We start from the raw sequence: 26,864 nt of genomic DNA on the forward strand, positions 1-26,864 counted from the left end.
AGTTCCAGCTCCAACTGTAGCCGTAAATCAAGGATTGGGCTACAATTAGATGAATTTTCAACGATGAATAAAGATATGAGAATCTGCCTCGTCTGTTGCAATCCATGGTTTATTCCTATTTTTTTTTTTGGGAGATGCATACAATGGGCTGGACTTGAATTTTACAACGTAGTTAGTAGGTTAAAATGTATTTAATTAATTTGCTGGGAAGGGTGCATAACTTGAAAAGCCTTCAATGCACAGAACTTTTATTTTAATCTCTTAATATTTAAATCAGGCTTTCTGTGTTGATGTAAATTACTGCAGTTTACAGCTATATTTAGCGAGTCATACTGTGTTGACTGCAGTTCCTGATATTTATCCCTGCTTAGATTTTTATTTATTGATTTATTTTGCATCTTTAGTTTCATAATATATTATATTCAATAGTTTATAATTAATTGATGATATACTTGAAACTTATGCCTCTTATGTTTCTCTTCCACGCTTATTCGTGCTCTCTTTTGTTACGCTCTTTAATTAATTTTATCGGTATTGTTATTATTTTCACCTAAAATGTCTAATTGAAAAAAAAAATAAACATATAGCAAACAGTAATAATATTACTAACCTTAATCAATTGGAAGAAAGTTAGGAGGACCAGGATGGGAAAAAAAGGATGAACAGGGGTCTGCGATGGTTTTTAGGATAGAGCAAGGATGAAATCCAGCAGGTTCTGAGAGGTTCTGGAGAACCGGTAGCAGAAATTTTGAGTAGTTTGGAGAACCAGCAAATACCACCTCTGGCTGGCCCCAGAGTGGGGTGGGAATGGAGATTTTGTAATATCCTTTCCTGGGAGTCAGGTGGGAATGGAGATTTTGCAGTATCCTTTCCCTGGAGCGGGGTGGGAGTGGAGATTTTGCAGTATACTTCACCTGGAATGGAGTGGGAATGGAGATTTTGCAGTATCCTTCCCCTAGAGTGGGGTGGGAATGGAGATTTTGTAATATTCTTCCCTGGGAGTGAGGTAGGAATAGAGATTTTACAGTATCCTTCCCCTGGTGTGGGGTGGGAATGGAGATTTTGCAATATCCTTCTTCCAGGAGTGGGGAAAGAATGGGGATTTTGCAGTATCCTTTCCCTGGAATGGGGTGGGAATGGAGATTTTGCAAAATCCTTCCCCTGCCACACCCACCAAGCCACACCACACCCACCAAGCGGCGCCCACAGAACCGGTAGTAAAAAAAATTGGATTTGACCACTGGGATCGAGTTATCAAATTGAATTAAGAGTGAAGAGTCAGAAGATGAAAAGTTAGGAAAATTTAATGGGAAAATAGAGAGGATTAGTAAAAAGGCCGAAATTAAGGGAAGAACTCAAGTTCTTTGGTTACCTTGGACTGTTTTTCCTTATCTAAGTCTTGCCAGGGGTATCCAGAAGGTTACTCGGCTGAGATGGGCAGCAATAGAAATTGAATAAATAAACAAATCTTTATTCCATCCTAAACTCGTCCCAGGTAGAATGACTTGAAGGAGAAAGTTGCATTGTTGTTGTTGTTTTTAAAAAAATAATAATCCAGGAGAGTTTGCATCTTATATTCTCTTGTCAAAACAGTGTGATCGGTTTCAGCTAAACTTGGACCCATCTTCACTCCTGCAAACATTTTTCTCTGACAATTAATCAAATTCTGAAAGATTAGCAGCGCCAGTTCACTTCACAGACAATAAACTATTCCCTCACTGTCAGGCTCCCAGAAACTGAAAAAGACAGGCTGAAGTCCTTCTAAGGAGGCTGCCCTTGTGGTCCCTCACCTACAGACAGAAGCTGTGCCAAATTAAAGCAGATTGCTTGCCCCATAAAATATAGGGGAACCTGCAGGGAGAAGCTGTCTTCACTCTCTTTCTCCCACACCAACCTCAAGCAGTCCTTGATTTACAAGTTCTTCATTCAGTGACTATTCAATGTTACAACAGCACTGGAAAAAGTGACTTTATGACCATTTTTCACCTTTATGACCGTTGCAGTATCCCCCAGGGTTATGTGATCAAAATTCGAACGCTTGGCAAATGAATCTTATTTATTATTTTTTTTATTGAAAAGTTTTATGAAAAATACAAACATTTTCACCCCCCCACACACACACCCTTCCCCCCTCAACCCCACCCTCCCCTTCCCACCCTCCCTTTCCTTCCCTCCCCCCACCCCCCTCCCTAGACTTCCCAGAACGAGCACAGGGTACAGCATTCACAAACCAAAAACTAAAATGTGCTAACAAATTATTACATTTCATATTCTCCCTAGGTCCTTAACTCCTTAAACTCAGAAAAAACAAACATAAACTACTTAATATTGCAAATGAATCTTATTTATGATGGCTCCAGTGTCCGGGAGTTATGTGACTTGGTATGATGTCCGATCACAATTCCCTCCTGGAAAGACCAAAAACCTTCCTGGAGTCTAGCAAGAAGGGGCTCCATGACATACTCCAAACCATAACTCACCATTCTGACTCTTTACAAAGCATTTGTAAAGAACCGTGATGGCGCAGCAGCTAGAACTGCATTATTGCAGGCTAACTCTGCCCACTGCCAGCAGTTCAATTCTCACCAGGCTCAAAGTTGACTCAGCCTCCCGTCCTTCCAAGGTCGCTAAAATGAGGACCACTTAGAGAGGGCTGTAAAAGCACTGTGAAGCGGTATATAAGTCTAAGTGCTATTGCTAGTCTTCCTTCCTTCCTTCCTTCCTTCCTTCCTTCCTTCCTTCCTTCCTTCCTTCCTTCTTTCCTTCCTCTCTTAATTCCCTGTCTCATTCTTCTTCCTGGTGGCGCAGTGGTTTTAGAATGCAGTATTGTAGGCTAATTCTGCCGACTGCCAGTTCGATTCTGACCGGCTCAAGGTTGATTCAGCTTTCCATCCTTCCAAGGTCGGTAAATGAGGACCCAGATCATTGGGGTCAATAGGCTGACTCTGTAAACTGCTTAAAGAGGAACGTAAAGCACTGTCTAAGCATCTGCCCTTCTTAAATAGCACTGAAGATGTTACCTAGACTGGTAATGAAATGTTTGGAAACCAACCCACAAGCTCGGAGAATGAGCTTCCACCCTCCTGCTTCCTTATATTGAACTTGAATCTTCCTAGGCTTCAATATACACATCATCACAGTGTCATGCTGGATTTTGTGTACAGTTTTGTTTTTTTTTAAACTTTCTGCATGTGTGTTTTTTCAAAAACACCAACCTATACATCTGGCTGCCCAGTGAAACTGTAGCTCTGCAAAAGCTTTTTTTTTTAAATTTTGTTTTGTTTAAATAAAAGACATTTTTCATATCGCATTAAATCTTCCTTTCCTGTTACAAGCCGGCAACAGGTGCCTATCCCAAGCTTATTTAACATCAACAGATTAGAGATGAAAGAATTGGAGGAGATTTTTTTTTTCTGCCTCTGAAAGAGAACATGAAACGGAGGTAGCAAAACACTGCCACCTCCAGTTACACAAAACGCAGCTACAATCTCTACGACCCAAGGCTCCCCGCTACGGGAAAAAGAAAGAAGGCCTATAAAACCCAAATGAATTCGGAGGCTGCAAGATGTTGCAAGGCTAATTAAATGCCAGTGAGGTCTGGAAGAACTTCCTTGATTATACATTGATTAGGTTCTTGCCTTCACATAATGCCCAGATTTTTTTATTTTTTTTTAAGTTAACTCTGACACAAGGTTGGGAATTTAAAGACGTGTCAAGAAAATTCATGTAGTTCATTGGAGCAAGTTTAAATTCCTGTCCGACCAATTAAACTTGCTGAATGGGGGATTGATCGGGCAAGTTTGCGAACTCTCTGAGCCTGACCTACCTTAAAAGGCACTGTGGATATTTTAGAGAAAATTATCCTTCTCCACTTCAACTTTAAAAGCAAGCTAGCATCTGTACCTGGTCAACTGAATGATCGACTGTGGTCTTGAACTTTGCTTGCATAATTTGGTATTTTTAACTTTTGAAGTCAAGGCTTAATAGACCCCCCCAGACTTCTTCACACGGAAGTGAAAACCTGGATCCTCTTCCAGGAACCACGCTTGGTGGGCGTGGCAGGGGAAGGATACTGCAAAATCCCCATTTCCTCCCAATCAGCTGGGACTCGGGAGACAGAGAATAGATGGAGGTGGGCCCAGTCAGAAGTGGTATTTACCGGTTCTCCAAACTACTCAAAATTTCCACTACCGGTTCTATTGTACATCTTAAGAAGGTACTTGGTTGATACCTAGGAGGCTGGCAGCAACCCGTATCAACCATTAGAACCAGTCAATGGTATTTGTGACGCATCTTTGAATGTTCAGTTGACTGAGTTTCATGTTTAATGAATAAAGTTAATAATAATAATAATAATAATAATAATAATAATAATAATAATAATAATAATATAAATAAAGAAGCAACTTAGAACCCATTAATGCCATACCTTTAATACCATCAGGCAACAACATCTGTCTATCCCAAATCCTTGGGAAGAACTCCATAGGTGGATAAAAAGGCCCAATCCAGTCTAAACACCTGGATGATTGCGCGAAATAATAACACATGGGGAAAGGAGGGGAAAAGAGGGATCCCCTTGCCAAGAATAATGGGTTACTTGTGTGAATTTGCCCTTTCTTCTTCACCACAAAAGATGCCAATTAACATTTTACTTTAAATCAGGAACAAGAGAGTGGGCTCTTCCTTTGGAAACGGATAATAGCTCAAGATCCTTTTTTAAGAAAGGTATCATTCAAGTAGATAAAGGATCATCTTATGCCGGTGAACTTATCTCCAGTAATGACCACATTCTTTTGGTCACAGGGCATGAAAGACGAGTAAACATCTGTGGAGGTTCTCAGTCATCCAGGCCACGACTGTCCCAAAGGTGCTTTTTTCAAGAGGCAACTGGACTTCCTTGTTTTTTCTTTGAAGACCTTTCGCTTCTCATCCAAGAAGCTTCTTCAGCTCTGACTGGACTTTCTTTGTTTTTCTTTGAAGACCTTTTGCTTCTCATCCAAGAAGCTTCTTCAGCTCTGACTGGACTTCTTTTGTTTTTCCTTGAAGACTTTTCACTCCTCATCCAAGAAGCTTTCTTCAGTTCTTGGGTGAGAAGCAAAATTTTCAAGCAAAAACAAAGGAAGTCCAGTTGCCTCTTGGAAAAGCACTTTATTTTATGCTATCTATCAAAGGCTGACAGAATTATCTGAAACATATACCAAAGCAAGCAAAGGCACACATTGATATCCAGGGCTATCCAATTTTAGCAGAGATTTATAGTGGGGTTAGTCTGTATACCAAACTTGTTTTGAGTTCCATGTTTAAAGTTTGTGCCATTTCCAACAAGAGTTGAACAATGTATGCTGGTAAATATATAAATACGCACTAAAGAATTTAAACAGACCCACACAAGGAGAGAATTCTGAAGATGAGTAAGAGCCAAGCAAAGGAACAGATATAACCAAAAAGTTATAGGAAAACTTTCCACTGTAAAATAATAATTCAGGAAACACTTGTCAGTATAAGGAGTTACGTTAAATAAGATTTCGGGGGGGTTATAGTTTGCTCAATAATCTTTATTACCTAAACTCAAACATATTTCTTGACTAAATCTCTTTGTTATTTAGGTCTCTCATCGATTCTCTCTGAAAACATTTGTTCCATTATACATTAGCTGCAGAAATTTGTGTTTCGCCTTCTCAAATACCTTGGGACTCTCTGCGTCTCCCTGCCATTTCTGAACGCAGAGGCTCCATTTAATGAAAATGCACATTTAATGGGCTGCGTGCAATGGCTTCACTTCTCCCCCTTTTGTCTGGGGAAGTGGACGAGGGCCTATTTCTAAGTTTGAACTCCTGTAGATTGAAATATGTATACCTCTACACACACACACACACACACACACCTTTTTACAATTTTTACTGCAGTCTTCAATAAATATAATTGACAAGTTGTCATTACGAACCGAGAGGTGTCCATTATAAAACCATCTCAGCCGTTTGGGACTGCTGGGCTAACGGAGGCATAATTCTGTGTCTAAAAAGTTGGGTTTTGTTAGCCAAGTTGGTAATACTATGGCCGGAAACCTTGCGCCTACCTCATTTTCTCACTGCTAAATTGATTCTCCATCATTGGAGTGAGGGGTGGGGTGGGGGAAAAATGAATAGATCAGTCCGTATGGAGCTTGATTCTGGTATTATTCCCGCAGAAGCAACTGCTGAGCATTTTTACTTCTGAACGGTAATAGGAAAAAAAGAAAAAAGAAAGATAATCTGACAGTTGTTCAAACGTTCACACATTTAAAACCTGGGATCCTGAAAGTATTAACTTTAGCGACAAGAGCACCATTTAAGGATAGGTCGGAAAAAAAAAAAAGAGATTGAACGGTGTAGCTACTGAGCAAATTCCCAGGTAAGATTTAAGAGGCCTGCTGCTGGATATTAAGGACTAAATTATAAAACGGCAACGTTGTTTAAGAGCATTTGTCCTAGGTATTTGAGCGTTATGCCTCGATAAGTAAGAGTTTTATACCTTATAATCACTGCAGCTGGAAATAAGAGACCGGACATCCATTTCCCTTTGCTGACTTTTCATACACCTGGTGTTTTTTTTTTTTGGTTTTCCCTTCTGCTTCTCCACTATATTTTCAATTGTAAATCAAGGAATAAATGCAATTGTTTGCTTGCAATTGGTATTTATTTATTTATATTCCTGCCATTATTATTTTCTAAGCAACTCAAGGAGGGGAACATATCCAACGTGCTTTCTCCTCCTAGTTTCCCCATCACAACAACCCTCTGAGGTAGGATTGGACTGAGAAAGAGTGACCAGCCCAAAATCATCCAGCCGGCTTTTGTTGCCCATTTTCGGTAGACTAAACCTCAACTTACAACAGTTTGGCCAGTCAAAGTTACGACAACATTGAAAAAAAGTGGGTTATGACTGTTTTTCACACTTATGACTGCGACAACATCCCCATGATCATGTGACCAAAATTCGGCCGTTTGGCAACTGGTTCATATTTATGACGGTCACAGTGTCCCGGGACTACTCGTTGAGTACGGTTTGTCAGCCAGTTGCGAATCCATCTGGTGGTGAAGCTAGCTATCACACATTTTTCTAGCTTATGAAGAAGGAGGTTGTGGTCTACTTTGTCGAATGCCTTACTGAAGTCTAAGTATATTATGTTGACAGTATTTCACTGGTCTACTAATTTAGTCACTATGTTGAAGAATGAAATAAGATTGGTTTGGCATGATCTGTTTTTAACAAACCCGTGCTGACTGCTAGTTATTACTTTACTCGTTTCTAGGTGTTGGCAGATCTGTTTTTTGATGATCTTTTGCAGTATCTTTCCGAGTATTTTCCAGTATATTGCCGGGTATATAAGCTTCTTCAGCTCTGACAGGATTCCATGACTTCCGTCCCCCACCATTCCAGTTGGAGCTGAAGAAGCTTCTGGGATGAGAAGCAAAACGTTATCAAAGAAAAACCAGAAAGTCCATTTGCCTCTCAGGAAAGAAAAAAAAGCACCTTTGGATCACTTAACAAATGTCTCACTTTAGCAACATAAATTTTGGTTTAAGTGTTTTAGGAACACGCTGTTGTCCAAGAACCAAAGGGATTTTGGGGGAGAAAAAAAAGTTCTAAAAGATTGTTCCACAAACAGGATCTCCTTTAAAACCAAAACCAATTCCATGAAGAATCACCTAAATGAGGCAGAAAACTGGGCATTTTGCCTCCTGAACTGTCTACCAACCTTCCACCTTCCCAGCTACGGAAAACTCCTAAATCCTTTTAATTTCTGGCAGAGCCTTATTATCTCTGTTTCTCCCAGGAAGTCAATATTTGTGAAATCAATAGTACAGTGTTCCACTCTTATTTTCTTCCCTCCCGTATTCTTCCAATTAATAGGACTTTTGGGCATCATGAATTCAGATGAAGGGATGTTCTCCTTGGCCCCAACATCAAGCTGTAGGACAGAGGCCTTCAAACTTGGCAGCTTCAAGACTTGTGGACTTCAACTCCCAGAATTCTCCAGCCAGCTATGGTTGAGGAATTCTGGGAGTTGAAGTCCACAAGTCTTAAAGCTGCCTAGTTTGAAGACCTCTGCTGTAGGAGATCTAAGCTTCTTCTCTTTCTAAAACCATTTTCTTCCTAATTGCCATGTGCCTATCCAGATGTGCATTAACTTGGAGAGCCACTCGTCATTTGCTAAATGCAAATAAGTGCAGAGGAAAATTGCATTAAGTTTGCACAATTGATCGTCCCGCATTTCTTAAATTGTACCTTTTTAAAATCTCCCGTCAAAGCCAGCCTTAAAATAATCCCAGCGATGACCGTCATCAATGGAAGTTTCGGGTCACTTTGAGAGAAGCCGTTTTCGGTGATGTAAATTACGGGGTGATTATAGGTATCCTAGGATAAGGGAGCAGAAATTTTTTATTGGGAGCAGATGTTAAAAAAAAAAGCCCATAAAATCAGGTGCATTACCCTCCATCTACTTTAAGCTACAACTCCAAACTACTTTTCATCAAATTGCACTGACCCTATTAACTTAATTTTCCACCAGCTGACCTTTTTATGATTAACAGCGGAAAAGCAAAACTGTGCAAACATCCATGAAGGAGGAGAAATTACTTACTTTAATGAGAATACTGAAATATCTTTCTTTCTTTTCTTTCTTTTTTTTTTCTTTCTTTCTCCCCATTAGCATCTGCCGTGCTGGCATTGCATTTTTTAACCCTTCGGTTCTTGTAAAGGCACAAGAACAAACACCTCGCACCCCCGCACAGACTCGGCCTTCCTGTGTTGTGTCACTTCCCGGGATTTATGCAAAAAACGACTGGGTTTATGGATAAGCAGTTCAGAGCTAGGATGGGGAACTCAGGATAGCTTCAAGGGCAGCTTCGTCAAGTAAACCCACACAAGGCGTTCGTAGGACTTGACACACGTGGCCAAAAAAAACATGTCATGGAGGAATTGCATCTTGCTATCAAAGTTCCCCTGGTCAATTCAACCTATTTTCCAAAGAACCAGAAGGCAAGATGAGAAGCAACGGATGGAAACTAATCAAGGAGAGGAACAACCTGGAATTAAGGAGAAACTTCCTAACAGTGAGGACAATTAACCAGTGGAGCAGAAGTTGCCTTCAGAAGTTGTGGGGGCTCCATCACTGGAGGTTTTGAAGAAGACACTGATAGAGGGGCCTGGTGGTGAACCTATGGCACGTAGAGCCCTCTCTGTGGGTATAGGATCTCCTGCTTGAGCAAGGCGATGGACTAGAAGACCTCCAAGGAAAAAGAGAGGAGAAGCCACCTGAGATCCAGCAGGCAGTTCAAATGGGACAGGAGAAGTGATAAAACATTTCACTGGGTATAATCCACCTTCTTTGAGTACATGAAACGGCTTTCCAATCTCAACTAATGGGTGTTAAGTGCCTCAGACTTAGAGTGGGATACGTTACAGTTGCTCCTCGACTGACAACAGTCCATTTAGTGACCATTCAAAGTTACAATGGCACTGAAAAAAAGTGACTTGTGACTGTTTTTCACACACACACACAACATTAGATTTCTTCCCAGCCGGATAGTTCCCTGCAGAGGAAAACCGGGGTGCCGATCCAGTCCAGTTAAAACAGGATATGCCTCGATAGCAGCTTCAGGATCAGGAAAGATCGAAAAGTTCTGCCCAATCGGAATCCGTCCTGTTTTCCCCAAAAGAGTTTATGGTAACTATGCCAAGCTTCAGCACGAGCCTTGATCACGTGTTATGGGCTGCCGGATATCCACCGACACCAAGCATTGTGGCACCTTGTGCTATAATTCCCTTTTCATAGCCATACACAGCAACAACGTGTCCTGTGAGTCTGTAGAGATTCTCACCCATCCAGGTCATGGTTGTCCCAAAGGTGCTTTTTCAGGAGGCAACTACAACAACAACAACAATGTTGTTGTTGTTGAGGCAACTGGACTTTCTTGTTGTTTTTCTTTGAAGAAGTTTCACTTCTTCTCATCCCAGAAGCTTCTTCAGCTCTGCCTGGACGGTGGGGAATGGAAGGATTTATACTCCTTGCAGACAGCTGGTCATTTGCATCCTTTTTAGAGAGTCATTGAGGCCACTTGGAGGTTAGTCTGTGTCCTCAGGCTCACCTGAGTGGTGCAAATGGGTTGGGAGCTTTCTTGGAACTGCTGAAAGGACAGCTCCACTCAGGTGACCCTGAGGACACAGACTAACCTCCAAGTGGCCTCAATGACTCTCTCAAAAGGATGCAAATGACCAGCTGTCTGCAAGGAATATAGATCCTTCTGTTCCCCACCGTCCAGGCAGAGCTGAAGAAGCTTCTGGGATGAGAAGAAGCGAAACATCTTCAGAAGAATAAAACCAGAAAGCCCACCTTTACAACAACCTATGTGTGGCTCTTTAATGGTGATCCATAGCTCCACTCGATCCCCAAAGGTTTGGAAACAGAACTTGGTCGTAAGCATTAAACGCTTCCAACTGTGGCATCAGATCCTCCGGCCACCTTGCTCTTCTGAACACTGAGGTAAGCAAAAGTGATACAGGGGTGACCACAGGGGTCAGGCCGATGGAGAGCAGGCCATCGATCACTGTGTCGTAATAATGAACTCCCGAGGAAGGAAAGACCAAAAGGTTGGCAAGGTTGGTGATTTGTTTCTTTCAAGTTGCTCATGGTCGTTGTTATCTCTTGCGCTTGAGCAATAATTCCTCCCTCTCTTCCAAATTGAGCCATTTAAAAACAGGATTATTGACATATTAGGAGGGTTGAAACACAGCCAGCCTTGTGCTTAACGTGAGCGCACAGAGACTTCCAGTGACAAACCCTGAAGGATCAGAGTTTATTATTCTATGTTCCATAAAAGCTGGTCATCAACCTATGAAAAACCCACGCAATGGACGTAACACAGAAAAAGACTTCATTCTATATGTCTATGGCAGGGGTTGGCAATCTTAAACACTCAAAGAGCCATTTGGACCCGTTTCCCACAGAAAAGAAAACTCCGGGAGCCACAAAACCCTTCCCGTGCCTGACTATTTCCTGAGCGGTCACAAAACTAGCATATGTAGTTGAATTAAATGTTCTGTTTTCTTCTGAAACTTTTCTTTTCTTGGATTTATCCATGGTTGGCCTACCGGGAGTTGAAAAGCTCAATAAATCGCCTGCCAGCAGGTGTCGCACATTGGCGGTTGTGGCGCATATTTTGAGTGACAGGGAGCCACAGCAGAGGGGTGAAAGAGCCACATGCGGCTCCAGAGCCACAGGTTGCTGACCCTGGTCTATGGAGGGTTTCAATCATCCAGGTTCATGGTTGTCCCAAAGATGCTTTTTCCAGAGGCAACTGGACTTTCTGGTTTTGCTTTGAAGACATTTCACTTTCCGAAGAAGCTTCTTCAGCTCTGGAGAAGCAAAACGTCATCAAAGAAAACCAAGAAAGTTCAGTTGCCTCTGGGAAAAAAAGCACTTTTGGGACTTAACACTATAAGATTTAGAGCTGTTTTGGCTTTGGTGCGGCGGCTCAGTGGGTAAGACGCTGAGCTTGTCGATCGGAAGGTCGGCAGTTCAGCGGTTCGAATCCCTAGCGCCGCGTAACGGGGTGAGCTCCCGTGACTTGTCCCAGCTTCTGCCAACCTAGCAGTTCGAAAGCAGGTAAAAAATGCAAGTAGAAAAATAGGGACCACCTTTGGTGGGAAGGGAACAGCGTTTTCCGTGCGCCTTTGGCGTTGAGTCATGCCAGCTACATGACCACAGAGACGTCTTCGGACAATGCTGGCTCTTCGGCTTTGAAACGGAGAGGAGCACCGCCCCCTAGAGTCGGGAACGACTAGCACATACTGTATGTGTGAGGGGAACTTTTACCTTTTGGCTTTAATTCACAAAAGATGATATTCGAAACGTTAAATGGTGCCTACCTAATTCCCTAGGGACCTGGGGCTGCTGCAAGGACGACATAGCTGCTTTCAAGGGCTGCCCACAGTTGCTTCATTCAGGCCTTTCCTCCGTCCCTGATTCCTTCTCGGAATCAAAGCCAAAACCTCACACAGCCCAAGTCTGTTTTATTTAATTATCAGCAGATTTCCAAGCAATGTCTCCTCTTGTGAAAGCACCCGGTGATTAACACCAATTAACACAGAACAATTTTTTTTTCTTTTTAATATTCTGGCTTTCTGTTCACTCACATTAAAACATTTAAACACACACGTGTCCGCACTCACGGAAGGACCAGATGTCTTGTTCTGCATTATCTTTATCCAGACAGTGTTGGGCATTGAAATAATTCTGCTCTCCCAGCTGCACCATATGGCCGGTCGTACTTCGAGCATGCCAGCCGTCCTGTTTGCAATCCAGCTTCCGATGCAACAAGATTCCCCCAGACGTTGGCACGGGCTTCCACAGAAAATCAGAGGCAGACTTTTCTGACTTTGCAACGGACCTTTTGGGCTGCTTCTTCTTGCTGTTGTTGCTGATGAGGATAACACAGGGGGTCCTCGATTTGCAAGAGTTAACTTAGTGACCGTTTCAGCCTTACGACGGCTCTGGAAAAAAAAGGGGACTATCCACTGCGATTGCAAAGTGCTGAAGATGATGGCCCTGTTAGATTCAGATTCAGATTAACAGAGTTGGAAGGGACCTCGTAGGTCATCTAGTCCAACCAGAGATGAAATGCTACGAGTTCGCTCCAGTTCGGGCAAACCAATAGTAATAAAAACTACCAGTTCGGGCAAACTGGTAGTAAAAAAATACTTTTAAAATGTAAAAAAAAGGTTTCGACGATTGCGCAGCATAGCTGGCTGCGCGATCCTCGGAAACTTTCCCCCCACTTTTTTAAAGTATTTTTTTACTACTGGTTCCGGTGAATAGGTAGTAAAAAAATGCTTTAAAAAAGTAAAAAAAAAAGGAGGGGGGGTTCCGACGATTGTGCGGCACAGCTGTGATCGTCGGAATCTTTTTTAAAAAAAACTTTTAAAAAGCATTTTTTTACTACTTATTCGCCCAAATCTGTAGTAAAAAAAAATGCTTTAAAAAAGTAAAAAAAAAAGTTGGCCACACCCACCCAGTCACATGACCCCACCACTACCAAGCCACGCCCCACCAAGCCACGCCCACAGAACTGGTAGCAACAAATTTTACATTTCACCACCGAGTCCAACCCCCCGCCCAAGCAGGAGACCCCTACAGCATTTCTGACAGAGGGCAGTCCAGTTCTCTTCTTGAAAGAGTCTCAGTATTTAGCATGTTAGTAATACAATTACAAAAAAATATTCTAAAAATGAAGGAAGATGGAACGAGACAGTGGTGGGTTTCAATTTTTTTTACTACCGGTTCTGTGGGTGTGGCTTGGTGGGCGTGGCATGGCTTGGTGGGCGTGGCTTGGTGGGCATGGCAGGGGAAGGATATTGCAAAATCTCCATTCCCTCCCCACTCTGGGGCCAGCCGGAGCTGGTATTTGCCGGTTCTCCGAACTGCTCAAAATTTCCGCTACCAGTTCTCCAGAACCTGTCAGAACCTGCTGGATTTCACCCCTGAAATGGGAGAGAAATATTGCATTCTGGAAGTTTCTGAAGTATTCATGTCCCATGATCATGAATATACAGAGACTACTGTAAGACTGACATTATATACTAAGACGGTGGCATTTCAAAAAGATATTTATGTGCTCTTTCCTACTATATTCCACCAAATTACCAAATGTATAATGAAATATGACCCAAATATGGGGTCAACGGTAACAAAACTGCTGAGCCTGGTGGCGCAGCAGACTAATAGCTTGTTATTATCATCCAGCTGCCTGCAATTACTGCAGGTTCAAATCTCCCCAGGCTCAAGGTTGACTCAGCCTTCCATCCTTTCTAAGGTAGGTTAAATGAGGACCCAGTTTGTGGGGGCAATAAGCTGACTTTGTATAAATATACAAAAGGATGAAGGCTATTGCTTAACGCATTGTAAGCCGCCCTGAGTCCCCAGAGAAGGGCGGCATATAAATCAAATTAAAAACAAACAAACAAACAAAGAAAGAAAGAAAAAAGTACAAGCAACTTAGAGTACTTATTTTGGTATAGTAGTATATAGCCTTCACTGATAATAACGGCTCCGGCATCTCTTTTACCTTTTCAAAAGATTAAGGTTAAACTGTGCTTATGGAAAGTTTTAATTTGGAGTATTTTTGGGGAGATGTAAAAATAAATAACCCCCAACCCCCGTCCACCCACCCACAAAAGAGTTGGGAAGACAAATTGGGGGGGGGGGAGAGGAAAGAAAGCCGAGGTGCCTTTTATTTGAGATGCAAAATTGGTGGTGAGTCAGCTCATGTGATGCTTAAAAAAAGGACATTGCAAACTGAGGTTTCTAATTCCCTTCCTGCTCTTTGAGAAAAGGAGGGGAAAAAAACCCCCAACCCAATGCAGATGGGACTGTGGCCTTTCCAAACTTCGGCGGCTGCAATCTTTTTAACAGATCACTGCTCAGCAGAAGCGAGATCCTGGGTAATGAAACCCAACCTACTAGAAGAGTTCCCGGTGCCCTTTTGATAAATTGAAAGTTCATAATATTAATCAGAATGTTTACCATGAGAACCGAGCAGGAGAATATTTCTTTCTTTTTTTTTTTTTGGCTCAAAAAAATAAAAATAAAAGAAAGAGGAGAACCGGATCGGTAAACAAGGAGGATTTTGCTGACTGTGATCTTAGAAGTGCCCATTATAGGTGTCCTTTTGCTCCGGCATCAAAAAAAAAATGAGTCACCTCTTCTGGGTTGAAGTGCTGTCAACCAGCACTTGATTTCTCTCTGAAAACCGCTGCCATTTATTCAGGTCTTTTAGTGACAAAAAAAACAAAAACAAAAAACGCCTCGTCTTCCAACTCTTTTCTGGCAAAAAAAAACAAAAAAAAAACTCCACGAATTAGAGCAGGGGTCCCCAACTTTGGCAACTGTAAGCCTGGCGGACAACCACTTCAGCCGAAAAAATGCTTTCAAAAGTAAAAAAAAAAAAAAAAGCCTCTGATGATCCCACGGCTCAGCTGGGATCATCAGAGGCTTTTAAAAGCATTTTTTTCCTGCAACTTCTTCGGCCGAAGAAGCTGTAGAAAAAATGCTTTCAAAAGGCTCCGACGATCCCAGTTGAGTTGCCTGATCGGCTGAAGAGGTTGTAGAAAAAATGGTTTTAAAAGGAAAAAAAAGAAAAAAAAGTTGGCCACACCCACCCAGTCACATTACACCCACCCACCCCCACTAAGCCATGCCCGCAGAACCGGTAGTAACAAAATTTTACATTTCACCACTGATATATATATATATCAAATTTATATTTCGCTTATAAAGAAATAAAGGGAGACTAGTATAGAACTTTTTTTTTTTAATTTGATTTATATGCCGCCCTTCTCCGGAGACTCAGGGCGGCTTACAATGCGTTAAGCAATAGCCTTCATCCTTTTGTATATTTATACAAAGTCAGCTTATTGCCCCCACAAACTGGGTCCTCAATTTACCTACCTTAGAAAGGATGGAAGGCTGAGTCAACCTTGAGCCTGGGGAGATTCGAACCTGCAGTAATTGCAGGCAGCTGGTCTTAATAACCAGCTTAATAACAGGGTGCCTTAGACCGCTGTACTACCAAGGCCCTTCAAGCTATTTCAAGCTATTTAGTTCTCATCAGCTAGCCATACCTTTACTTGGATTCGAACTTGGGCTGCCTGCATATAAATTTGGTATAAAATGGTTTGTCGTGAATGCGACTGCTTGAGGGCTCCTGGATTGGAGCCGAAAGGCAAAAGGGATGCAGTTTGCTCCCTCCCACATGCTGGGATAGACCAGGTGCCTCGATAGAAACACACTTTATTTATAGATATATAGATATAGATATATCCCATTTATATATCTCCCATGTATATATCTCCCATATATACTCCCATATCTCCCATAATTACTGCCTAGAAAGTTGCCGTTTCAAATCTGCACCACGGACTCGGACGCTGGATTAATTGTGCCAGACTGCGGCAATAACCTTGAATTAAAGGCGGCCCAAGTTTCTCTTTTGAAGGAAGAATTGCCTTTCTGGTTGATGACACCTGTCGTCCCATCAGGTAACAGACGTGACCAGGAAACAGAAAAAACGATAATGAATCCATCCAAGCTGTTTGATACATTTCAAATCTTCCTCCCACAGAGTGTAAACCGCCAGTGACTACATCACTCGGTCTGTCTCCGGAAAACCCCACCTCCTCCCTGATGGGCGAACGTGTCCCAGACGCTGGGGCCTTTCTCATCTGCATCCTCCCCAGACTCCTGATTAAAAAAACAAAATGATCCTTACACTTTTGATATGTGGAGAAGGCATGCAGGGAAGGCATGAAGAACGCCTGCGCACGGTTCGTTCGAACACCCAGCCCCCCTCACCCCCCAAATAAACTGTCACCTAAGAGTGCTGATGCGCGACTTAAGCGTATCCTTTCCACTCTGTACTTGAGTTTCCCCTACGTTTACAGCCAGGAGTCACACAGAGAACCAGACCAAATACAATTAAAATTTACGTTGTTAAGCAAGATCATCGTTGAGTGAGCTTTGTCCCATTTTACAACCTTTCTTGCCCCAGCCGTTAAGTGTATCGCCGTGGTTGTTCGGTTAACCACATGATTAAGAAGTGAATCCGGCATCCCCACTGACTCGCCAAAGTTGATCACAAGTGATCCGAGGACACTGCAGGTGTCATAAATGTGAGTCAGTTGCCAAGCATCCGAATTCTGACCATGAAGGGATGCTGCAATGGTTGTTAAGTGTGAAAAATGGTCATGAGTCACTTTTTTCCGGTGTGGTTTTATTTATTTATTTATTTATAATTTAATTTATATACCGCCCTTCTCCTGAAGGACTCAGGGTGGTGTACAGCCAATTAAAAACACAAGATACAAGCAACAGTATTAAAATAGTTAAAAGTATTAAACAATTTCGGCCCAAATTTAAAACCCAAAATTTAAAACACCCAATTTAAAATCATTTACATAGATAGCCCTGCCTGGCGGAACAGCAGGGTCTTAAGGTTGCAACTTTGGACAGAAGCCACATTCCCTTAACGACAATTTTAACTAACTTTAACACCTGCAGCGATTCGCTTAGCGACTGTGGCCAGAAAGGTCGTAAAACGGGGCAAAGCTCACTTAACAATTGTCGGCTCACAGAGCAGTGGAAATTTTGGTAGTTGAGAAGTACCTGTCGTTTATTTATTTTATTTAATTTTGTAGAAAAATCTCTTTTTGACCATACTTATTTCAAAATGGCGATGTGTGGATGTGATTGATCGCTAATTTCAGTTCTACCCTAGTTGGCTGATGCTGTCCTTTGAGCGGAAGTTTTGCATAAAAAGAGCTTAAAAAAAAACAAAAAAAACAGGAAGACATGATGCACAGCTGGGGGGACATTTAAATGCCCAAAGAGCCACGGCAATACTTCATGTATCGGGGAAGGCAACATTATGCACAATAAGACGCAATAAGTAAAAGCAGAAGTGATATTCAGCTGGTTCAGATCGGTTCACCCGAACCGGTAGCGGAAATTGTAGATACCCTCCCCCCCCTCCAGTCCCAAAGCTATGCCGTCCTATTTAGGCACATTTTGAAGCCATGTGCATGCATGCAAGCCACACACACGAGCAAAACACATGCGCGGAAGGCCGCACGCACGCTCACATTTGCGAACCAGTAGGGAAAGTAAGTTTTTACCACTTCTGAGTAAAAGATCTGATTCGCGTCAAGTTATCTTCCAAATTGTGTCCGGCGTATGGGTCATCCTTGATGTTGTGAGTCATCCCTTATTTTCTCCCCATCTGTCGGCAAGACGACGATGACTTTGGGATAAATAACAGCACAGCGTCAGGATGTGAAGAGATGGAGGAGCTGCAATATATTTTTCGGAGAGCGAAGAAAGGGGGGGAAAAATGAAGGATTTGACACCAGGCTGATATTTATTGTGGCAGCTCCGTGTTTCTCAGAATCTGTAGATCTGTCCTCAGATAGCAAAATATATTGATGGCTCTTATTTTCCTCATTCACACTTTCAGGGGGCTGTAAACTGGGTTTAAGGGGGGAAAAAAATGTTCCGAGAAATGTGAAGAGAAAAAAAAAAAAAAACAACTACATGGCCTGAGAGCATTGATCATTTAGGATCACCACAGCTCACTTCAGATTACTAAAGTGATTTCCAAATGTGTAGATTGGTTAATAGATAGATAGATAGATAGATAGATAGATAGATAGATAGATAGATAGATAGATAGATTTGTTTTCTTTTCTTTTCATAGGCCTTTATGTGTATTTCTCTTTAACCAGGTTCTTCCTACATAAACTAAGATTTTTATGTAGCCCTAGTTCAGTGAAATCACAATCCACTAGTTTCTAGGATTTTTTTCAGGCAGCCAGCAAGAAAAGAAAACAAATACTGTACCTTTACAGGGAGGATACATGGGATGAGGGTGTGGCTAACTGACGAGGACTAAAAAGTCCGAAATAGATCTATCTTAGTCTCCTTAGTCTCCCAATGGGCAGCAGGGTGCTTGCTGGCTGCCTGAGGAAAAAAAGCCTAGAAACTAGTGGATTGTGATTTCACTGAACTAAGGCTACATAAAAATCTTGGTTTATGTAGGAAGAACCTGGCTAAAGAGAAATATACATACATACATACATACATACATACATACATACATACTTACATACATACATACATACATAAAGACAGCAGACAAGATGGATTCCTCCAGAAAACAACCATTTTAGGTTGTCCTTTGAAGGTCCCAGGAGCCTCTTCGAAGGGAAGGAAATGCCATTCTAAACTATGGCCTCGGGCACATATAGAAGATGTGAATTAATGTAACAGCATCTCTGCAAAATTTCTGCTTTTCACTTAGACTGGAAGGAACCGGGGAGGGGGGAGTGTTTGGGGAAACCGCAAAGGTTTTCACAAATTAAATTTTACACTAGGTTGTTTGCAACCCCTGCATAATTTTTCTTTCTTTTTTTCTTTTTTGCATCCCGATAGTTTAAAGATATTTCTTAGCGATTTCAACACCTTTGATAGAGGTCACTATTTAAAATGTCATTATGGGCTGCAATGATGCATACCTCACATTTCCCCCCCCCACACACACACCCTAATTCTCTTAAGTGTATTGCCAGCATAACGTTACAGGAGGAGCTGCAGTCTAGGACCTCAGCCGTCACTTGAACTCATGACGTAATCCTGAAGGACCTTGGAATCTTTGCTGCAGGTTCTTCTACGGTCAAAAGTGGATGCAGATCACAATGAAGGACTTTAAAAGAGGCTCAAAGGATGAATGAGGAAAACTGAGGGGACTTTCAGGCACTTGGGCTCTGCTGTAGGGACGAGGGGCACGGCTGGTTTGGAGAAAGAGGGATGCGAGGAAGAGGAAGAGGCAGTGGCAGCCTTGACCAGGAGGTCTGATTGGGCACCAGTGTCTTTCAGAACGCAATTCAAGGTGCTGGTTGTCCCTTTATATACTGGTACTATAAAAGATAAAGGTAAGGGTTCCCCTCGCACATATGTGCTAGCCGTTCCCAACTCTAGGGGGCGCTGCTCCTCTCCGTTTCAAAGCCGAAGAGCCAGCGCTGTCCGAAGACGTCTCCGGGGTCCTGTGGCCGGCAGGACTCAACGCCAAAGGCGCACGGAACGCTGTTCCCTTCCCACCAAAGGTGGCCCCTATTTTTCTACTTGCATTTTTTACCTGCTTTCGAACCGCTAGGTTGGCAGTAGCTGGGACAAGAAATGGGAGCTCACCCCGTTACGCGGCACTAGGGATTCGAACCGCTGAACTGCCAACCTTTCGATTGACAAGCTCTAAAATGTCCTAATTAAGTATTGCTTAACACTGACAAATTACTTCAGCGTTACTCTCCAGAAAAATTAGATGACGTAGTTGCGCTTAACATGCAGGTTTGGCAATTCTGGTCCTAAGATAAAACTGGCTGTGGATATGAATCCATGCAGATTGCTTTTTTCCATGCAAGATATTTCACTACACCCTAAAATTTGGTGTGTTCCGACAATGGCCCTGAAAGAAAATGTAAAGACTGTAATTATTGGCTCTAGGATTGGTGCTGTGACCAAATGATGGGTGAAACGAGAAAACGAGAACTACGTTCTTCAGACTTTTCCTCACAGTAAACCATCTAAATGTAACAGGAATACTTTTAAGATGGCGGAAGGCCTTTGGTATAATTGTGTGAGGATGTCTGTTTGTAGTGAAGCTGTGGTGGGCTGCTACCGGTTTGCCCCGGATTGGGCCAACCGGTAGCAGCGGGAGGCTCCGCCCATCCGCCTGGACGTCTCTGCACATGCTCAGAAGCGTCGCATGCACGAGCGCCCACGAGCAAACCTGTAGCGGCCAAAATTGAAACCCACTACTGTAGCGAAGCACTAGCACCGAACAAAGTGAGCAAAGAAGAAAGGAATAAACCTGAGCTAAAATTCTTGCTCGTGTTTTATAGAAAGTTAATGCTGTTCAGAGCTCCTTCTCTGAAAAGTTAAAGGGACTTTATGGCTCAGAACCGTTTATAAATTAAATATCAGCTAATCTCCAAGATGAATATCTAGGCAACACTTTTTACACCAGGCCTCAATAAAAATGCCTTTTGATAATCAATCACTATTACAAAGAGTCAAGCTGGAAAAGATATATGAGGAGGACATCCAGTCTACCCCCTCGCTGAGGCCAAACTCCTTCTTGGAATATATTCATCTTTAAAACTAGGTTTAATGGAAGGTTAAATAGATTGGAAGGAGCTAAAGCTTTCCTAGAATGTGAGATATCTCTTCCTCACAGATACGGAGGCATGCCTGGGCTTCCAAAGAAATGGTGGATTGAAGACATTTCCACAAAATGAAGAGCCAACATCTGTCGTGGAATGAAGAATAAGCCGGTAGACCATCTCTTCATAATCCCTTTCTGGATAAGGAAAGGATTTGAGATTGCCCATATATTTGATCATCAATTCAATTTCTTCCCAGAGAAAGTGTCAAGCTATTTGATGCTTCAAACGTTCACTTTCCTGCGATCAACTAAATTTAAAATAATTTTAAAAAATAAATAAATAAAGATGAGGACCCAGATTGTGGGGGCAATAAGCTGACTTTGTATAAATATACAAAAGGATGAAGGCTATTGCTTAACGCACTGTAAGCCGCCCTGAGTCTCCGGAGAAGGGCGGCATATAAATCAAATTAAAAATAAAAAAATAAAAAAAATAAAAATAAAGCAGGACTATTTGGCATATTCGAGAAATATAGTTCTCGGGATTTCTTTTACTTTAGCAGCCCATGCTTCCCTGTTTCTTTGTAAGACGCCATGGGAGATCTTATGCAGAGTCAGAATCACATGTTCCAGTAAAATAGCATTTATTGAGCCCAGCGCATTTCAGAAAATGTTCCCTGCTGAAAGGCACTTAAAAACATTTTTTTTTATTCTGCAGAATATGGTGATTGACATAAAAACAACATATTTGAAATACTGAATAACTGAATAATGAAGGATTATGAATTGAACAAGCATAAATGATTTTAATTTAACATAAGTGTTTGTATTATTATTAGAATTACATAAGCTTGCTATAAGTACGATTAATAATATTCTATTTGTCTTAAAAGGAATTACACAGAATAGGGTGACTGGCATAGAAATGACACATTGAAATATTGAATAACTAAATAATGAAAGATTATAATTTAATAAGAATATGTATATTGTTACTAGAATTATATAAGCTTGTTAAATGAAACAAATACGATTAATACTATTTTATTTCTATCAAAACGTATGACACTCACACACATTGATATGTTTGTAAAAAAATAAAAAACTTGAGGGGGAAAAACATTTTTTAAAAAAAACAGTGTTGCAAAGAGACATGAATTGTGACACTAAAAGGCGATTCAAAATAATCCGTTAGATCCAACATAGAATAGTCTCAGGTTAACAGATCCAAACACTAAAAATATGTCTGTAGGTGCCAGAAACAAGAATTTTAACACAATGAGCACAAAATTAATGGTTTGCAAGAAACACAAGCGTATCTTATGCCATGCAGCATATGCTTCTCTCTATTCTAACTGGAAATAATAAAGATGAAAGAGAACACCAAGTATAAAAAGTATTTTTTTTAAAAAAGAAAGAAAAAAAATCAGGTACCTTGAATCTGATATGTTTCGGTAGCTGAGCCCCAGGCAAACTTTTCTGGGAAAGTCATACTTTCAAGATTCCAGATGTCTCTCAAGAGTCGTCTAAGAAGATACTTGGATTTTGCATTCAAGGAATATCATAATCCAACATTCCTTATCTATGTTCACCTCCCCAATGAAAGAGTCCTCTCAAACACAGAACAGGATCTGTTCTTTTAAACCACCAAGTATCGAATGAAGGAAACACCACACACCAGTTCTAGAGAATCTCAAAAATAAAGTACTGGAGTTTCCCAGAAGACAAGCCTGTCAGGTTTCCAAGTAACACCCCCAACGAAAGAAAACTCTGAGACTTGAGTTTCCTCAAAGTTCCACTTTATTAGAGATGTCATATTGGAACATCTGGGAAAACCTGAATCTGAGCGCTTCCAGGTTTTCCCCACCCAAAAGAAAGTTCAAGTCCCTGCCCAGCACTCACATGTCCATCACGTGCCCCAATCCAAGCACCGTCCCAAACGGAGATGCCTCCCAGTTCCAGCCGTCCAGGTGCAGGGCAAGATGTCCTTGACTCTCTGAGAAAGGAATGTTATTATGACTACCCTGTTTCCCCGAAAATAAGACATCTCCTGATAATAAGCCCAATTGGGCTTTTGAGCGCATGTGCTAAAATTTCCCCCTGAAAATAAACCCTCCCTGAAAATATTTAAATGCAGAGCTGGAAATCAGGTAAGACGGCAAGAGGAGCCCCATCTTGCTCCACCCACCCCAAAATAATAAGACCTCCCCGAAAATAAGGCCAAGCGCTTATTTCGCGGTTCCAAAAATATAAGACAGGGTCTTATTTTCAGGGAAACACGATATATATCACCCTGGCGCCATACAATCCCTCCCCTTCCAGTTTCCCACAGCACTAAATATGGCAGCCCTGAAGATCCAACGAAAAAGATGGCTTCCAGCCTAACAGGCTGCAAACCCCACCCCACCCACTCCCCGATCAAAAAAGTGTGTCCTGCAACGAGAGCAAGCCATTTCAAAAAAGGAAAGTTACCGCTTTTAATCCCAAACATGTAGGCAAGAACAACAAAAAACCCACAATGAATAGGCGCCAAGTGGATTATTGCAGCTAGATTCATGATTGGACCAAAATCCCTCGGCTAGATTTCATTGTTGAAGGTGGGCTTATATCTGGGTGTGAAAGCTACAATCGGTTTCTCCAGGGAAGAATTTTGAATAATTTGCTTGTGTAGGACTTCCCTTTGATGCATAGACTTATATCGTGGGCTGTTACACTGAGAAATTCTATTCATAGTAGAATTCAGCCCCGTAGAATATGGGATGCTTAGAGCGACGGAAAATAAATTCCCTAACTTGCAGAGAATTAAGCAGCACAAAGGAAAAAAAAAGCTCATTCTGTAGTAAAAGCAACAATACGGTAGAATCTGGTCCCAGAAATGTCCCTGGGAATATTGTCCAGCAACACAGCACTTCAGCCTCAGGTATCCATGTCTGTCTTTTTTCCGACTTTCTGGGGAAATAACTCAAGAATGTTAGCTTAAATGTTTGCTTAAATAACGCATAGCCAAAGCACAGCAACAGGTTTGTTGGGAAATATTTTGTGACTGAAAGGAGAACACATATAGGTGGCACTCGGCTTAGGACCACAATTAAGGCCAACATTTCTGTTGTAAAGGGAGAGATTTGTTAAGTGAGTTTTTTTCCCCCCATTTTACAACCTTTCTTTGACACAATTTTTAAGGGGAAACACTGTAGTTGTTAAATTAGGCAATATGGTTGTTAAATGAAACCTGGCTTCCCCATTGACTTTGATCGTCGCAAAAGGGGATCGCGTGACTTGGGACACTGCAACCGTCGTAAACAGGAATCAGTTGACAAGTGTCTGAATTTCGATCACGTGACCCTGGGGAGGCTGCAGCGGTCATAAGTGTGAAAAACGGTCATAAGTCACTTTTTTAAGTGCTGTTGTAACTTTGAACGAACTGTTGCACGTCGAGGGCTACCTATATGGGGTCACGTATTCGAGACGGATAAATGGAATAAGTAAATAAATGAGAAATATCTCAGGAGCAGGGGTGAAATTCAGCAGGTTCTGACAGGTTCTGGAGAACCGGTAGCGGAAATTTTGAGCAGTTCGGAGAACCGGCAAATACCACCTCCGGCTGGCCCCAGAGTGGGGAGGGAATGGAGATTTTGCAGTATCCTTCCCCCGGGAGTGGGGAGGAAATGGGGATTTTGTAGTATCCTTCCCCTGGAGTGGGGTGGGAATGGAGATTTTGCAGTATCCTTCCCATCACACCCACCAAGTAATGCCCACCATGCCACGCCCACAGAACCGGTAATAAAAGAATTTGGATTTCACCACTGCTCAGGAGGATATCTACAAAACATGGGAACCCTCTACAATAAAGCAGCATTATTGTGTCCAGGTCACCCCAAAAAGGCGCTAGATTTCTTACCTTTCGTTCTAACACACCTGTTTGCAGAGAATGAAACAGGACAAACTTTTGGATGCAACTGTCAATACTGGTCTCTAAGAAGAAAGAAGTTTTTTCACTCAAATCAAAACTCTTCAAGAGCTAAGATGTTTTTAAAATACGCACCAGATGGCACTATTGCAATGGTATTGTTTGAATACTGAACATATTATTCCTCTTCTGTTAGTATTAAAACACCCATATAGATTTATGCTCAGGTCATTTTTCATATTCATTAAGCCACAGGCTATATACTGTATATATATTCATGATATAAAACTGTGTGGAGAGGACAGCAAACTTTTAAATGCGTTGTGGACTTCAGCTATCTTTCCTTTCCTTTCATGGAAGCCTAAAAATTTGTCTTCCCAGAAAGCAGATTTAAACTGGCATTAAGTCTGACCTGGGCCAGAGCTTAATGCATAGATAAGTTTAGCTAGCTAGCTACTTCCAAAAGATTAAAACCAGAAACTTCAAGAGTGGCTGCATAGGAATTTTAAAACAACCAGATCTGCATGGAATAATTTTTAGCCAGTTCTGAATGGTCTATTAATTATATTTATATGTTATTCCTCTTTCAAGGAGTTGTTATGACTTATGGCCAAAAGCAGAGGCAGAATTTGAGAAGAAATTTCCATGACCCAACTCTTAAGTCAACATATGAGTTTAAGATAAGCCTATTGGCCTTGAAAACTAGATTTTAGTTTGCAGTGAAAAAATACTTCGGGTAGTTGGCATATTTAATCAGATGGAAATATTTTGGAAGCAGGGAATTTTGTGAAAGTCAGCCAGAAAAATCAGTGTAGTTGTTTATTGTCAATTTACATCCACCGTTGTTGTCTTGATTTATTGTGAAGATAAAAACTGAGCCCCCTGAGACTTCATTCAAAAAGTAATTGAGCCTAGTGTGTTACATTTTCTTATGCAAATATTAAACAGAGAACTCAAAACAGCAGAAACAAGCGTACAAATAGCACTGTTTTAATGAACACGCTGATTAGAATGTCTTCCTAAAATTGCATTAAATGGTTCATAAACAGGTTTGCTGACGGAGATCAAGGTGAAGAAAAACAACAGATTTGGGGTGGGTGCAAAAATCATTAATCCGTGGCGCAGAAGATGGCATCACTTGCAATCTATTTAGCACCTTCATTAAAGTTCTGAAAGGAGGAGGAACGGCCAGATTAATTAGATCTGCAGATATGAAGAGTGGGAGGAGCGGAAAAATTAGAAACACAGGAAGAATTTAATAGAGCCAATCACCTTGGAAAGTGATAAATGACAGCGCAGAGAAAGTTCGCGGTGGGAAAAGAGGAATCTGTCAAGAGTCCCCCAATCCCCTTAAGGTGAAAACTCTGGGCTGCTTCAAGATGGTATCTTTTTTCATAGAAATACTGCTTTAAGGGACCGTGGCATCAAAACCAGGCAAAATGCAGGCAAAATTTAGCTTCTCAGGTTCTGAGCAGCAACCACCGCGAAGACAGGATGGGTTCCATCAACCACTCCAGAAACCCAAACACTTTGTCTCATCAAGAAGTTGCTCAGGCTAGAATTTAGAGAGTTGTAGAAGGGGGACAGCATACAAATAGCATTTGTTTACCAATCTGCCAGGACCAGAACAAGATTTGTATCTAAATACAACAGGACAGAGTAGAATAATAGAGTTGGAAGGGACCTTGGAGGTCTTCTAGTCCAACCCCCTGCTCAGGCAGGAAACCCTATGCCGTTTCAGACAAATGGCAGTCCAATGTTTTCTTTAAAATGTCCAGTGATGAAAAACCAACAACTTCTGGAGGGGAGCCATTGATCCTCCTCTTGCCTTTTGGTGCTTTGGAGAATAGCTTGACTCCCTCTTCTTTGGGGCAGCCCCTGAGATATTGGAACACTGCTATCATGTCTTCCCTGGTCCTTCTTTTCATTAGACTAGACATATCCAGTTCCTGCAACCGTTCTTCGTATGTTTTAGCCTCCAGTCCCCTAATCCTCTTTGTTGCTCTTCTCTGCGTCCATCCTCTGTTTAAGTTGCATGCCAAGGATTGTGTGAGTTTTGCTACTTCAACCTTTATTTGATCCAGCAATGAACCCAATAACAGTCAAAATTAAAATACCATTTTCTTAGCAAACACCTCCCAATTCATAACTCAAAGGTTTCTTTATTTTTTCCCCTCAATGTCCACCTTTCGTACCATATATTA

The 26,864-nt window shown here is 41.7% G+C and overlaps 1 pseudogene; it reads right to left on the reverse strand.

Moving 5' to 3' along the window:
- The window catches only part of LOC117676503 (cytosolic beta-glucosidase-like), a 196,659-nt pseudogene that overhangs the window by 167,537 nt on the left and 2,258 nt on the right, over window positions 1-26,864 (reverse strand).

This window comes from Pantherophis guttatus, chromosome 8 (genome assembly GCF_059756535.1).
Source record: "Pantherophis guttatus breed Tessera chromosome 8, ASM5975653v1, whole genome shotgun sequence".
Classification (NCBI taxonomy): Eukaryota; Metazoa; Chordata; class Lepidosauria; order Squamata; family Colubridae; genus Pantherophis; species Pantherophis guttatus.